The sequence below is a fragment of the Hylobates moloch genome, unplaced genomic scaffold, assembly GCF_009828535.3.
Source record: "Hylobates moloch isolate HMO894 unplaced genomic scaffold, HMol_V3 SCAFFOLD_6, whole genome shotgun sequence".
Classification (NCBI taxonomy): domain Eukaryota; kingdom Metazoa; phylum Chordata; class Mammalia; order Primates; family Hylobatidae; genus Hylobates; species Hylobates moloch.
Window position 1 is genome coordinate 33263355 of NW_026652281.1, and position 15724 is coordinate 33279078.

Below are 15724 nucleotides of genomic sequence, written 5' to 3' on the forward strand. Positions count from 1 at the left end.
CTCTGCTAGGAGCTGGGCAGATGTCAGTATGACCAGCTGCAGATAGGAGCTACCCTCTCCAGGGCCTCCTCTCTGCAGAGAGCAACAAACATCAGCACAACCGGTAGCAGAGAGGAGCTACCCTCTCCAGGACCTTCTATTTGCTGAGAGCTGAACACTGGACAGGGTGACTTGCCTACAGAGAGGAGCTACAGAACCCACTGCAGTTCTCCTCTGAGCTGTTCTAACACTCAATAAAGCTCCTCTTCATCTTGTTCACCCTCCACTTGTCTGCATACCTCATTCTTCCTGGATGCAAGACAAGAACCCAGGCAAAGGTGCCACCAGCCACAGAGGTTTCTGGCCAGTAAATTGACACCCTAAAGATCCCATAGCACTTCTAGGGATAATATTCCAGAATTGTATTCTGATTAGACCACAATAAATATTACTGATTCTGAAGTTAATGAAAGTGACTAAACTTTGATTTGGTGGAATTTTACTTATAATTACTTAATCTATATTCCTTAGAAAGCAGAGGCTGAAAATGCTATGTTGCTACTGCTGTGATAGGGAGTGTGATACCACGGAGCAGAAGTGAGAGGAGTGAGGCAGGGAAGCAGAGAGAGAAATTCAAGCAGGCATAACTGAGCTGGTCACCACTAAATCTGATTGCTCTATCTTACAAGATCAGGACTTTGAAAAGCTGCATCCCAAGTCTGGAATTAAAAAAAAAAAACAATCTATCAGTTTTCGTCTCCCATTTGGGAGCATTTTGACTATGTGGTATTAATTCCTCCATAATTATGACTTGTGAAATTCTGGGGCCTGAGGCAGGGCCTCTGGATTCCTTGGAAGTTAAGAGGGAATCCTAGGATTGGAAGATTGAGGCTCATGGCATGGGTATGGAGCTGGGCTCTGGAAGGAGGTGCGTGGCAGAAATAATTGGAGCGGGGTGCCAAGGTGGCAGCTGGAACAGGAGACAGGTGAGGCTGAGAGGACCTGAAATTGGTATGTGATATGTTAATTTACACCCAATCAACTTCCAAATGGAATCTGATGAGGCTTACATATACAATAAGGATGATGGTGAAAAAGGAAATAATTCATAGCAAAGCAACAACAACAAAGTACCTCAGTTTCCTTATCTTTAAAAGGGAGGAGGACAAAGCAGCGGGCATTGGCTTCAGGCCTCCGGAATCCAGTGCTCACCCCACTCGCCACAGAAATGACTGCTGTCCACGCAGCCCACTTCAACTTGAAGTGGGACCCCCAAAGTCTAGAGATCAGGTCTCTGGCAGCTGAGAGACTTGTTACACAGGTTACAACCCTAGTAAACACCAATAGTAAGGGGCCCTCTATTAAGAAGAGAGGTCATTCTAAGAAGGTCCATGTTTTGGCTGCATCTGTTGAAGAAGCAGCTGAGAATTTCTTGGAGAAGGAGGAAAAAATTGTGAAGGAGAGCCAGTTTTCTCAAGGAATAGCTTGTGGCTGCTGTAGAATATGTTCGAAAACAAGGCGATTTGATGAAGACTGCTGCTGGAGAGTTCGCAGATGATCCCTGCTCTTCTGTGAAGCAAGGCAACATGGTTCAGGCAGCTTGAAGTTTGCTCTCTGCTGTTACCTCGTTGCTGATTTTGGCTGACATGGCAAATGTATACACGTTACATGTTCAGCTGAAAGTTGTGGAAGATGATATCTTGAAGTTGAGGAATGCTGGCAATGAGCAAGGCTTTGGAATGTAGTATAAAGCCCTAAAACCCGAAGTGAATAAGCTGAACATTATGGCAGTCAAAAGACAACAGGAACTGAAAGATGTTGGCCATCGTGATCAGATGGCTGCAGCTAGAGGAATCCTGCAGAAGAACATTCTGATCCTCTATACTGCATCCTAGGCATGCCTATACCACCCTGATGTTGCAGCCTGTAAGGCCAACAGGGACCTGATATACATGCAGCTGCAGTAGGTGGTCACAGGCATTTCCAAAGTAGCCCAGGCCACTGCCTCAGACAATGCCTCCCATCACCAGGGTGGAGGAGGACTAGAACTGGCATATGTACTCAATAACTTTGATAAACAAATCATTGTGGACCCTTTGAGCTTCAGCAAGGAGTGCTTTAGACCTTCCCTGGAGGAGCACCTGGAAGGCATCATTAGCGGAGCTGCCTTGATGGGCAACTCATCCTGCACGCATGATGACCGTCATGAGCGAATTGTGGCAGAGTGTAACACTGTCCTCCAGGTCCTGCAGGACCTGCTTTTGTAGTACATGGGCAATGCTGGATGTAAAGAAAGAAGTGATGCCCCCAATTCTGCTATAGATAAATTGACCAAGATGACCAGGGACTTGCGTAGACAGCTCCACAAAGCTGTCATGGACCACGTTTCAGATTCTTTCCTGGAAACCAGTGTTCCACTTTTGGTATTGATTTAAGCTGCAAAGAATGGAAATGAGAAATAAGGAGTATGCCAAAATTTTCTGTGAACATGGCAACAAATTGATTGAGGTTGCCAACTTGGCCTGTTCCATCTCAAATAATGAAGAAGGTGTAAAACTTGTTCGAATGTCTGCAAGCCAGTTAGAAGCCCTCTGTCCTCAGGTTGTCAGTGCTGCATTGGATTTAGCAAAACCACAGAGTAGACTGGCCCAAGAGAACATGGATCTTTTTAAAAGAACAATGGGAAAAACAAGTCCGTGTTCTCACAGATGCTGTTGATGACATTACTTCCATTGATGACTTCTTGGCTGTCTCAGAGAATCACATTTTGGAAAATGGAACAAATGCATCATTGCTCTCTAAGAGAAAGATGTGGATGGCCTGGACTGCACAGCTGGTGCAATTCAAGGTTGGGCAGCCTGGGCCATTCACATAGTCACCTCAGAGATGGACAACTATGAGCCAGGAGTCTACACAGAGAAGATTCTGGAAGCCACTAAGCTGCTTTCCAACACAGTCATGCCACGTTTTACTGAGCAAGCAGAAGCAGCTATGGAAGCCCTCAGCTCAGACCCTGCCCAGCCCATGGATGAGAATGAGTTTATCAATGCCTCCCACCTGGTATATGGTGGCATCTGGGACATGAGGAAAGCAGTGCTGATGATAAGGACCCCTGAGGACTTGGATGACTCTTACTTTGAGATGGAAGATTTCAATGTCAGAAGTAGGATGAGCATCCAGACAAAAGACAATCAGCTGATAGCTGGCCAGAGTGTCCAGGCGATCATGGCTCCGCTTCCCCAGTAGCAAAAAGTGAAGATTGCAGAACAGGTGGCCAGCTTCCAGGAAGAAAAGAGCAAGCTGGACGCTGAAGTGTCCAAATGGAACAACACTGCCAATGACATCATTGTGCTCGCCAAGCAGATGTACATGATTATGATGGAGATGACTGACTTTACCTGAGATAAAGGACCACTCAAAAATACATTAGATGTAATCAGTGCTTCAAAGAAAATTGCGGAGGCAGGATCCAGGATGGACAAGCTTGGCCGCACCATCGCAGACCACTGCCCTGACTCAGCCTGCAAGCAAGGCCGGTCTGCTCAACTGAGCCTGCTCCAGCTTGGCCTGCTGGCCTACCTGCACTGCATCGCCTTCTACTGCCACCAGCTGAACATCTGCAGCAAGGTCAAGGCTGAGGTGTAGAATCTCGACAGGGAGTTCATTGTCCCTGGAGTGGACAGCGCCACGTCCCTGATCTGGGCAACCAAGGACTGATGAATGCTGTGGTGCAGATGATGAAGACATCCTGCGTCACCTCTACCAAATACCAAAATTCGCAGGGTATGGCTTCCCTCAACCTTCCTGCTATGTCATGGAAGATAAAGGCACCAGAGAAAAAGCCCTTGGTGAAGAGAGAGAAACAGGATGAGTCACAGAGCAAGATGAAACGGGCATCTCAGAAGAAGCACATGAGCCCAGTGCAGGCCCTCAGTGAGTTCAAAGCCATGGACAGCATCTAAATCTGCCCAGGCCAGCTGCCCCCACCCCTCGCGGCTCCTGAAGATCAGGCACTGTTCATCACTCGAATGAATTTGCTGAATACAACACTGATGTTAGATTCCATGGGGAAATGGGCCGACTGTGAACCAGTCCAGGTGGTGAATTTTCCAAGGACATACTTGTGTTTAAGTTGATTAAAAATGTTTTTAGAATGCAGGAGCCTACTTCTAGCTGTATTTTTATATGCTTAAATAAAAGTAAAATTCCATAACCAAAGAGAATCCCACATTAAGTTGTTAGTAATGCTCTGACCAAGCTGTTCTGTTAGTAGTGGTGGCGTTAGGATTTGAGAGAAGGGAATTTGGCTCAGCCTCAGTTAAGAGGGTGTAGTCCAGATGGCTTGACAGCTTTTAAATGACCAAAGATGACCTGTGGTAAGCAACCTGGGCATCTTAGGAAGCAGTCCCTGGAGAAGGAATGTTCCCAGAAAGGTCTTTGAAGGGACAAACTCAGTAAACATAATGTATCATGAAGAGAACTGATTACTCTCTTGATGACATGAAATGAGAATTTTAATGCATGGTTATAATTACTAATGCATGCTGCTGCAGGACATTAATAAAGTTGCTTTTATGCAGGCACAAAAAAAGACGGTAATAATAGGACTTAACCATAGGGTTGTTGTAGTAATAGAATGAACTTAAACATTTAATACTTGTAAATAATTTAAAATATATGCAACATATAAAAGGCACTGTATGTTTGTTTTAAAAAATACTGCTAGTCCCATGAGCTTAGATGGTTTTGCAGCAGAGCACTAAATTTATCTCTAAGCTTTCTAGCAGTTAAGGAAAAAATAAAAATATGACAGCTTTCATAATTTACATTAACCGATTGAAATGAGCCTGCTAATTCTGAAACAGAGCCAATAATTTACCTGGCACAAACACCTAAAGGGAATTTATCCCAGGAGACATTAAAAACAGAATAAAACACGTTTTATTCTGGCTTAAGCAAGATTTGTAGAAGAGTTCTTCATCTGGCGAACTCTCTCATGGATACTTCATCAGAGAAAGCTATTTCTTCTGGAAGCTAAGGTAAACATGTTCATGTTTGTAGCATTCTGATGTGTAACCCTGAATCAGTGGTTTTCAACAGGAGCAGTTTTGCTCCCTGTGAGAACATTTGTCAATGTGTGGTGACTTTATGGTTGTCACAACTGGGGGTGGGGGAGCATGCTATCAGCATTTAGTAGACAGAGGCCAGAGATACTGCTAATACTGCACAGGACATACCTATACTATAAAAATTTATTCGTGTTTATCTGAAATTCAAATTTAACCAGGAATTCTGTATTTTAATTTGCTAACTCTGGCAACTCTAGCTGCCAAACTTCCTATAATGCACAGGACAGCCATTCACAACAGAGAATTGTCTGGCCTTCAATGTTAATAGCACGGAAGGTGAGAAATCCTGCCCAAAATGAAGACTAGATATTTGCATACTTTTCTAGAGGAATAGAGAAAAAGTATGGACATTAAAGTATCTTTCTTCCCTTCAGACTTTCCTTCAGAATTAGTTGATGATTGATTTCAGGTCAAAACCTCCAGCCTTGTCTAATTAAGTCATATCAATGATGCTGACTCCAGCAAACAGGTGACAAAGTGGATGTTCTACATGAAGCTTCTTGAAAATCCCCTAACATCTCTTGTCTGCACTAATAATTTGACACCACCTACTGCCTTAGGGTTGGGTTACCTGGACAGATTACTGAGTACACAATCTGCTAATCCAGAAATATTTATTGCGACTGACATTGAACAAGGTGATTTTGATGATAAAAAGGGGCAGGAAATAAGACTACAGTACTTGGCGGGTTTATATTTGAGTTGCAGAGGTAATAACTAGGGGAAGATACTTTAGGAAGATACTCTAAATCTCGTCTTTGTGTCAGATTAAGTGAAGGCTGGTGGTTTAACTAACAAGCTGGGACAGAGTTTAGGGTGAAGTTCATTTTCCAGAAGAGGGGCCCATCTCTTGGCTGGGCTGTGAGGCCGAGCAATTGTTGGGCTCCAGGGAGGCCTGGTCTCTCCAAGGAGGAAGCATGGGGTGCCATGTAGCTCCAGAACAGGGGAATGGAAAAGGCTTTGTGAGAAGCATCACTGCTTGGGACTGATTTGTAATCCCCCTTCCGCCTAAACTCCCTTTACTTCTCTGGCCGCCCATCACCAAGGCTCACATTATACTCTTTCTTTGGCTTCATTAGACACTTCTTCATGTAGTATGAGCCAAATTATTGCCCTATGATTTATCTAAAGAAGAAAATATTCTCTAAGTAGAACTGGAAAATGTCACAATTTAAATTCCTTCATGAAAATATCAATGAGTTAACCTTCACAGGCCTCTCATGCCTGAAATGAGACAAGTAGGGGTTATTGGTGTCTTCAATTGTTGTCCAGAGGATGTGCTTTGCATTCAGAGGTTGCATTGCTAACCATGAAATGGCACAGAAAAACGGGAAAATCAACTGCCAGCTGCTCCCCTCAGCTAAACTGCCTGTTTAAGAAGGTAGAAGATGCACTCTACCCAGAGCTGGCTCACCTGGGGTTGTATAAACACCTCTTATTCTTAACTCACATCAATTTTTGGTGACCTTCTCTTTGCCATTTCTTAGCTGTGAGATGATGGCTCCTGTATTTCTAACTTGATGCCATGGAAAAGAAAATGTAAGGCAGGACCATGCCATTTATTGAGGTAATGTGATAACAGATACACCGGCGACCCTGACTCACCTAGAAAGGATTCAATTACTCCTGTGTCCTCTGCTCAGACAGGAGTGAATTTTTTCATCCACTTTTGAAAGCTTGCCATCAAAAAAAAATAGCTGAAAATAACAACACCTTTTTTGTGATTGAAGGGTTAGTTTCAATTTTCTGAAAAATTAACCTCCATGGTACACTTCCTCCTCTCTGAAGGCTGAGAAACAAGGCTCCACTCTACTTGGATAATGTGCTCAATCCTCAGGCACACAGATTATTTCCCATTGGTTTCATTTTGAGATGGAGGGTTCTTGATGACATACAGTCATTTAAAAAAAAAAGCTTTTTTTTTTTTTTTATTATACTTTAGGTTTTAGGGTACATGTGCACAATGTGCAGGTTTGTTACATATGTATCCATGTGCCATGTTGATTTCCTGCACCCATTAACTCGTCATTTAGCGTTAGGTATATCTCCTAATTCTGTCCCTCCCCCCTCTCCCCACCCCACAACAGTCCCCGGAGTGTGATGTTCCCCTTCCTGTGTCCATGAGTTCTCATTGTTCAATTCCCACCTATGAGTGAGAACATGCAGTGTTTGGTTTTTTGTCCTTGCGATAGTTTACTGAGAATGATGTTTTCCAGTTTCATCCATGTCCCTACAAAGGACACGAACTCATCATTTTTTATGGCTGCATAGTATTCCATGGCATATATGTGCCACATTTTCTTAATCCAGTCTATCGTTGTTGGACATTTGAGTTGGTTCCAACTCTTTGCTATTGTGAATAGTGCCACAATAAACATACGTGTGCATGTGTCTTTATAGCAGCATGATTTATAGTCCTTTGGGTATATACCCAGTAATGGGATGGCTAGGTCAAATGGTATTTCTAGTTCTAGATCCCTGAGGAATCGCCACACTGACTTCCACAATGGTTGAACTAGTTTACAGTCCCACCAACAGTGTAAAAGTGTTCCTATTTCTCCACATCCTCTCCAGCACCTGTTGTTTCCTGCTTTTTTAATGATGGCCATTCTAACTGGTGTGAGATGGTATCTCATTGTTGTTTTGATTTGCATTTCTCTGATGGCTTTTAAATGGAATAACGTTAGATTTACAGAAACGTTGCAAAAACAGTACACAGAGTTTTTATATACCTGTCATCTAGTTTTCCCTATTGTTAACATCTTATATAACCAAGGTACCTTTGTCACAACTGAAAAGCCAACGTTAGTACATTACTATTAACTCTAGACTTTATTTGGATGCCACCAGCTTTTCCATTAATATCCTTTTTCCGTTGAAGGTTTCAATCCAGGGTGTCATGTTGCATTTAGTTGTCAGGTCTTCCCAGTTCTCTGGTCTGTGAAAGTTTCTCACTCTTTCCTCATTTTCAATGACTTTGTCAGTTTTAAGGAATAGTGCCCAGGTGCTTAGAATGTTCCCATGTCTGGATGTGTATGTGTGTTTTCACATAATTAACTGGGGTTACTGGGTTTTATAAAGAATAGCACAGAGGTAAAGTGTCCTTCTTGCCAAGCATATCATATTAGGGGCTACATGATAATCACATACGATGATGTTAAGCATCATTGCTTGGTGAAGGTGGCATCTGCCAGGTTTCTCCACTGTAAAGGTACTATTTTCCCCCTTTCTCTTCTCTGATCTTTTGCAACCAAATCACTAAGTCTAGCTCAGCCCCGGAAGGGGTTAAGCTCTATTCCCTTGAGTAGGGAGCGTCTACATATATTATTTTAAATTCTTGTCGAAGAAAAAATCCATACAGCCATTTTAATGAAATATTTTAAACAAATACACATAACAAACTCCTAAATTTAACAAATATTAATATTTTGCCAAATATGCTTCACTTTTGTTTTTTACATTAAAAAAAGTCATTCCTGATATGGTTGAAGTCTTTTGCTGTTTTCATTTACCTCACTCCTTCCCTATTGGTAAAAATAATCATGTTTTTACATATATGTATATATCCATAAAAAGACTTCCATGTTTATATGTTTTATTTTACAACTTGATTTTTTTCATTCAACTTTGTGTTTCTGAAATCTATCCAGGTTGAAGTGTGTATATGGAAAGAAAGGCATTTTAATCTCACCAGTAAATTGTCTCTAAATCACTTTACATATTAGGTTATTTGTGGAACTATTTCCTGTAGGGTGTCAGTCATCCCATGGTGTGTGAACTGTTGCAAGGTTTAGTCTTGGGAAGTGAATGATACCTCCTAACTTTGTTCTTAATAGCTGGACTCGGGGGGTTGTAGAAAGGTGAGAAGGAGGAGAAAAACTGTTCTATTTGGTAATTCCTACATTCTCTTTCTATTGGCTGTACCTTTTGTTATCCTTTCTAACCTGGCTACCCCTTCTCCAACATCTCTGTTTTCTGTCTTTCATTCTCTGGCGTAGGTGAATCATCAGAACAAGTACCTGGTAATCAGTGAGGAACAGCAGGAGGTTTCCACTCAGCCCTCACAAGACAATGCAAGGCACCACAGGACAGAAGATAGCAGAGTTTCAATAGCTGAGCTTCAAACTTTAATGTCTTAAAGCTCAAACTCAGTCTGTCCCTAATGAATACATCATCTTTCCCCACGAGTTGCTCTGCCATCAATGTTCCTAACTTCAGTATCCACCCAATTGCATGGGAACTGTCCTTCACTCCTACCTTTCTCTCTACTCCCACTAAATTATGCCCTAAGTCCTACTATTCCTATCTCCTAAATATCTTCATCCTTTTATTTCTGTATCGTTCCATGCCCTCACCCTCACCTTGGTTACATTAACTGACTCCCAAATTATTGATTATTGTAGCATATGCTCAACTGGGCTCCCTGTGTACAAGCTGTCAGAATCAAAATGGAGTCACTTGTGTTAAAAAGCAAAAACAAACACCAAACCAACACATGACAAATAGAGCTGGGGAATGTCATAAAGAGAATTTTCTCATGCTTTTGTGCCTGATAACAAAACTATCACAGAAGATTCTGCAAAAGCCACCTTGCAAAAAGGCCACAACATCCTTACACACACAAAAATACTTCTATAAGGACATCTTCCCTGCAAATGCGTGTGCAACCTTAGACTGACATCACCCTTGTTATTGATCTTTGTAGTAGCCAAGGATAATTACCTCAAAACAAGTATGCAATTCTCCTCATTTTTCCTTTAAAAACCTTTGTCTCCCTTTACCTTCCTGAATGCACATATAGTTTACCATGGTACATATATTCCCATGGCAATGCCCATTCCTGAATAAATATTATTTTCTTTTAGAGAGCCTCTCTCTGATATATAGGTTGACAGCTGCTCTAGTCTTGCCCCATCCAATCTATCTTTCACTCTGCAGGCTAGAGAAACTAAATTATAATACTCCCCACTGGCCTTGAGACAGAATCTGAACCTCTAACAAGATTTACAGTGCCTTCAAATCTCTCTTTTGCTTCTGTCTCTGGTCTCCTTTCCTATCCTATTTGCCTCAAACTGCATTTATCCATCAGCTTTTTTTACTTTCCCAAATATCTCATGCTCACCTCACCTCTAAGGCCTTCGCAGGTGCTCTTCCCTCTGCTTAGAATACACCTTCATCCAACTTGAATCAGCTTCAATACTCCTTTCTGCAAGAACTCTGACAAAGTCCCTTTCCTCGACCAAACTTTAAAGAGCTCCTCAGAGTCTTCTTTTTGAACAGGCCTCATCCTTGGGCCCTGTCCTTGGCCTGCTGAAGCCTGTTTCATCAAGCATCCTCCTAGTTAGTTTAGATTCCCCCACCCTTGATATCTCACCAACCTTGACATCTGGTCAGGTTCTTCATCCTCTCCCCTAACCTTGAGGTCTAAGTCTTTGGTCTACCTTTATCACAAGTTCTGGGAGGCCAGTTTAGCAAGAATCTCCCTACACTTGATGTCCCTCTTAGTAACTTTCCATCCGCAGACTGCTTACTCTGCTTGCTGGCTATAAATGCCCGGCTGTCTGCTGCATTGAGAACTGAGCTCAGTTCTATACTAAAGTCTCTTTCTTTTCCTGCAATAGTTCTTCCTGCACACAGTCTGCCTTTATTGCCTTTAACTAGTGTCTAGTTTGTTTCTCCGACAACTCCTTGATCCCTAGACTAAGCTGACACCCATCATATGCCTCCTCTACTTGCCTTGTGACTGCCATAACACTTCATTGTAACTTCTATAACTGGGGGCTTTTAAAAATTGAATTGTATGTCCTGAAAGCAAGTCTTAGGTCTTATTTACCATCGTATTCCCAGCATAGCATAGAGCTTGGCACACATAGGACACAGACAATGTTTGTGGAATAATGGAATGAATTTCCAGTGTTCTTCACTTGCCTATATGGAATGTTCCAGCACAACGGGCAGTTTTAACCATCAGGGGGTAGTATGTTGGGCCTATGGCATGGATGAAAAGAGTCCATCTATTTCTTAACTGTTGCACAACTCTTAAAAAGTCCTTCCTGCCTCTGGCCTGCCATGGAGCAGAAACACCAAACTGATTTTCTCCAGCAACGGCCCCAGGTAGACCTGGCAGCTGCCTACCTCATTTGCTTACTCTAGCTGGCTCTCTCATCACCAGTGCCTACAATTCATTGTTGTACTCTCTATATTTGTTTACTCGTCTCTCTGCATTTTCAGGCTGCCACAAAAAATAGACTAGACCTAAACTAATCAAATTTGGTGCTCAGGCACAAAAAGTACTTCATTTAATGTAACCATTTCTCATTTTGCATCTGTTTCTCTGCTTAATTATTCATTAATTCTTGGAAGTAATTGACTGGTTTTGATACATTTCACACACTAATAAAGAGTTTCACATACATCTTAGGTTTGACTGGGGGCTTTCTGTTATCTTGAAACAGAAGTAGCCAATAATTTCAAATGAAGGTATCTTCATTTTCTAATGTATTTTAATGAAGTTTGGAATGTGAGTAGAGGCAAACAAGACAATAATTACATGAATTGAAAATTATCTTTTAGGCAAATATAATAGGTTAATATTGCTATTAAGAGACCAAAGGGACCATCTTTAAGTCCTTCACAGACCACCAGGGTTGCACTCAGTGAAACCCATCTTCTTAATGATGCTCTGTCATAGTTTTGAAGGCTTATGGAAAAGAGAATTCTGTAACCTTTCTGGCAAACCCTCCTAGGTGTTAGAAATGCTGACTCAGGAAAACCTGAGTCTATTAATTTTTCACTTAAATTCTTCACGCTGTAGGTAAAACCTAATTCTGTTTGCCTTTTTGCAGTGTGGGAGAAAACAGAAGCTTAAAGATGTTAAGATTGGATGCCTATAATCTCATCTAATGAGTAATAGATGTAAGATTTGAACCAAGGCCTGATTCTAAAGCATGCCTTATTTTTTTTTTCTTAACCAATGAACTTCCTTGCCTAGTTAATGGGATCGTTCAATACTACTTAGGGATTTATTTCCCTAAGTAGCTTGGATTAAAGGTAATGCCCACTATTGGCCATAAATCCTTGTGACTCTAGCTCTATTTCCAGGAGTCCAGGGCAGTAAGGAAGGCCACCGGCTGCCTTTGGAAATACTGGAAATGGAAGCAGAAGACTGTAATGCGTCATAGCCCAGTGTGCTTCCTGAGCTAGCTAGAAAGCTCTGTCCCTGGGCACCCCAGGCCTTTGGTACAGTTTTACACTGTTTTTTTTTTTGTTTTTTTTTTGTTTTTTTTTGTTTTTTTTTTTAGTTGGAGTCTCACACTATTGCCCAGGCTGGAGTGCAGTAGTGGTATCTTGGCTCACTGCAACCTCCACTTCCCAAGTTCAAACAATTCTCCTACCATAGCCTCCTGGGTAGCTGGGCTAATTTTTAAATTTTTAGTAAAGACGAGGTTTCATCATGTTGGCCGGGCTGATCTCAAACTCCTGACTTCAAGTGATCTGCCAGCCTTGGCCTCCCAAAGTGCTGGGATTACAGGCGTGAGCCACTGTGCTCGCCTACACTTCTTATTATCATACACCACTCTGACATTTGAAAAGTGGTAAAAGCTAATCTGAGCTCAAGAATAGTAACTATCTTAGATCCCTCGTAAAATGAGGACAATAATAGTCCCCACTTCATCATTCTAGTGAGGATCGATGCTGTATTATATATAAAGTGGTTGGAATACAGCCCAGTAGATAGTCAGCTCTCAATAAAGCTTAGGTATGAATACTATTTTTAAATTGTTGCTTTTATTATTGTTATTGTTTGAGAGCAAAATATTTAAACATAGCTGCAGTTAATTAAGAACCTCCGTAATGAGGTTCCTGACTGGCCAATGACTCAGCTACTAAGAGAAAGAGGAAACGCCAGTAGTTGCTGCTAAAACATGCACAACCTTACACAGGTGCATGGACACCCTGAGAATTTTATGCATTCACTTTAGCTTTTCCCAGAATTACATCCACTGTTTTAGAAAATTTTAACTTACTAATAAAATATTATTATACATAATTCTTGTCCCCAAAGTCTTCCTTTGAAGTAGTCCTATTTATACCATATAGCTCTTAAGTTTCTCTGTTTGATGATAGCTTATTGATTATTCACATCCAGAGATCGTTTTTTATTGTGTTATATCGACTCAAGATTTTTAACAATTCTTGTTTCTTTCTTCATGTTGTATAGTTTTGTTTCACATAAAGATCTATTATCTTGCATTAATGTTTCTTAAATGCTGTTTTTTACACTTCTTAAAACTTAAAAACTTTTTTTAAAAATTATACTTTAAGTTCTGGGATACATGTGCAGAACGTGCAGGTTTGTTACATAGGTATACACGTGCCATGGTGGTTTGCTGCACCCATCAAAAACACTTTTAAGTATATAAATGCACAAGCTGCATAAAATTATTTACTTACTATAAAAACCTCCAGAAATGTAAAAGTTCCTTGTAAGCACTTGTGCATACTTTATTAGCTTCAAAATATTGAACACCTGTTTAAAGTTATAATTGTAGAAACTGTATGTCCTATTTTAAGGTATATAACAAATAAAGCTCAGAAACACAACGGCGTTGTTATAACATGTCACCTGACATTGTCAACAGTGGATTAATTAATAGGCATAGTTTCTACAGGATCATTAGATAGATTTTATATTCATTTTGATCAGATGTTTATCTCTACACAAAGGTGGAGGGAAGTGCAAATATGTCATGGGAGTATGCTATCATGCCGTACCTCCACCCCAGCCAGCCCCTACCCACTCCACCAACAGCCCTGTGTTTGTGACTGTGTGAACTTGCTTGAGCCGGGTGGAGTAGAAAATACCTAAAGGGAGTTTATTAAGAAGAGAAATGATATGTTTCAGGTCTTGCTAGCAGTCTAGATGCTGGTGAATGTTAGGCCACCATCGTCCATGTCCTGCACTCTCTGAGAGACAACTCTGTCATGGCAAATGACATGTGATCATGTGCATTGACTCATGCAAATATAAGAAAATCATTGAGAGCTCAAGACCCTACTTTCAGAATATTGCATGGGAACTGCCAACAGGACCTTCTGAGTACCCTGCCAGCTCATACCTGTTAATTATGTACACCTGCCTGGGGCCAGCTGCCCATGTGGAAGGTTCAGAGGCAGGTCAAAACTGCACCTCTTTCAGCTTCTTCCGGCTGCTGAGTAGCAGGAACTAGCCTAATTAATCCTGATGCTTCCTAAGCATTTAGATTAGAGAAGTAAAAGGTATCAGGAAGTCAAAAGGTTTCTTTGGGTTTTTTGTTGTTGTTGTTGTTGTTTTAACTTAAAGGTCCTACATAAACTGATGTTGAATTTATAGAAAATTTTGCTTTGGAGATTGAGGTGAAAAGAGTCTGATTTCTGAGGTCTAATTATGACTAATCAAACCGCCACAGGCACTAAATCAGAGGAATGCATACCTCGTCAGCATGAAAGCAGCAGGTGGAAACAGCTGCTTTGTGCAAATTTATCTGGACTGATCACAGCAGCAGAAAAGGAACCAGGTTTATGTAAGGACCTGGGCCAGAGACCAGAGTGACTTTTTTTCTAGGAAATGGCAACAGTGCCAGCAATCTTTTAGCACAAGGTATAAGAAAAACTAGTCATGCTCTACCTGAAATAATTTTTTAAATTCATAATATTATTTATTCTGTTACTGGAAAAATAGAGCTTTTCTTTCCTTCTTCACTAGCTGTAATTTATAGCAGGCAGGAAGAGAGTGCTGGATTCCTAACAGTTCTCTAAGGAAGTCAACTGCAATTCCCCACTTTTATGCCCATAGAACAGCATAACATTAAACAGTGGACAATATAGGGACTTTCAAGATCATGGTTCACAAACTCCCAACTCGATCACACATCTCATTCTATATATTTGCCTGGAAGTCCATCTCTTAGACTATACAGTCTTTTCTTAAGCCATTTTTAAAGTGAAATTTTAACTGTACGTATGTGGAATTTTTCTGGATTTCTTCCCATCTACTCAGTATCAATATCTACTCCATATCCATCTACTCAATATCTACTCAGATCCTTGCCTTGGAAATTGGAAAATGGAAGATGGGAGTGGAAAACAATATCAATTCTTAGTTTTTGGAAATGAACTAATTTGCTCAAATATTCGTTCTTCCAGAATCAGTCTTGGAAATAACCACTAGCTACTCTATCACATAGTTTGTGCTGCAAGATAAACGACCCCAAAACTTGTGGCTTAAAACATCCACTATTTATGTAGCTAGCAATTTTGCAGATCAGCAATTTTGACTGAGCCTAACTGGGCAGTTCTGGTCTTGGCTAGGCTCAATTATGGATCTGCCGGGTTGACTGGGACCCATAGGGTGGCCTCTTGGTCAATCTGTTGTTTCTTCATGTGGTCTCCTCACCTTCCAGCAGGCTAGCCCAGGCTTTTCCACATTGGGGCTGGCTGGGACACTAGAGAGAGAGAGAGGAAGTGTTCAAGACCTCCACAAGGCTTACCTTGGAACTAGCACAATATTACTTCCACCACATTCTATTGGTCAAGTCACAAAGCCAGCCCAGATTCAGGGCCAGCCTACCGCTTGA

General features: G+C 41.3%; 1 pseudogene; it reads left to right on the plus strand.

Moving 5' to 3' along the window:
- Positions 1-1207: 1207 nt before the first annotated feature.
- Positions 1208-3941, plus strand: LOC116470353 (catenin alpha-1-like; annotated as a pseudogene).
- Positions 3942-15724: the final 11783 nt, after the last annotated feature.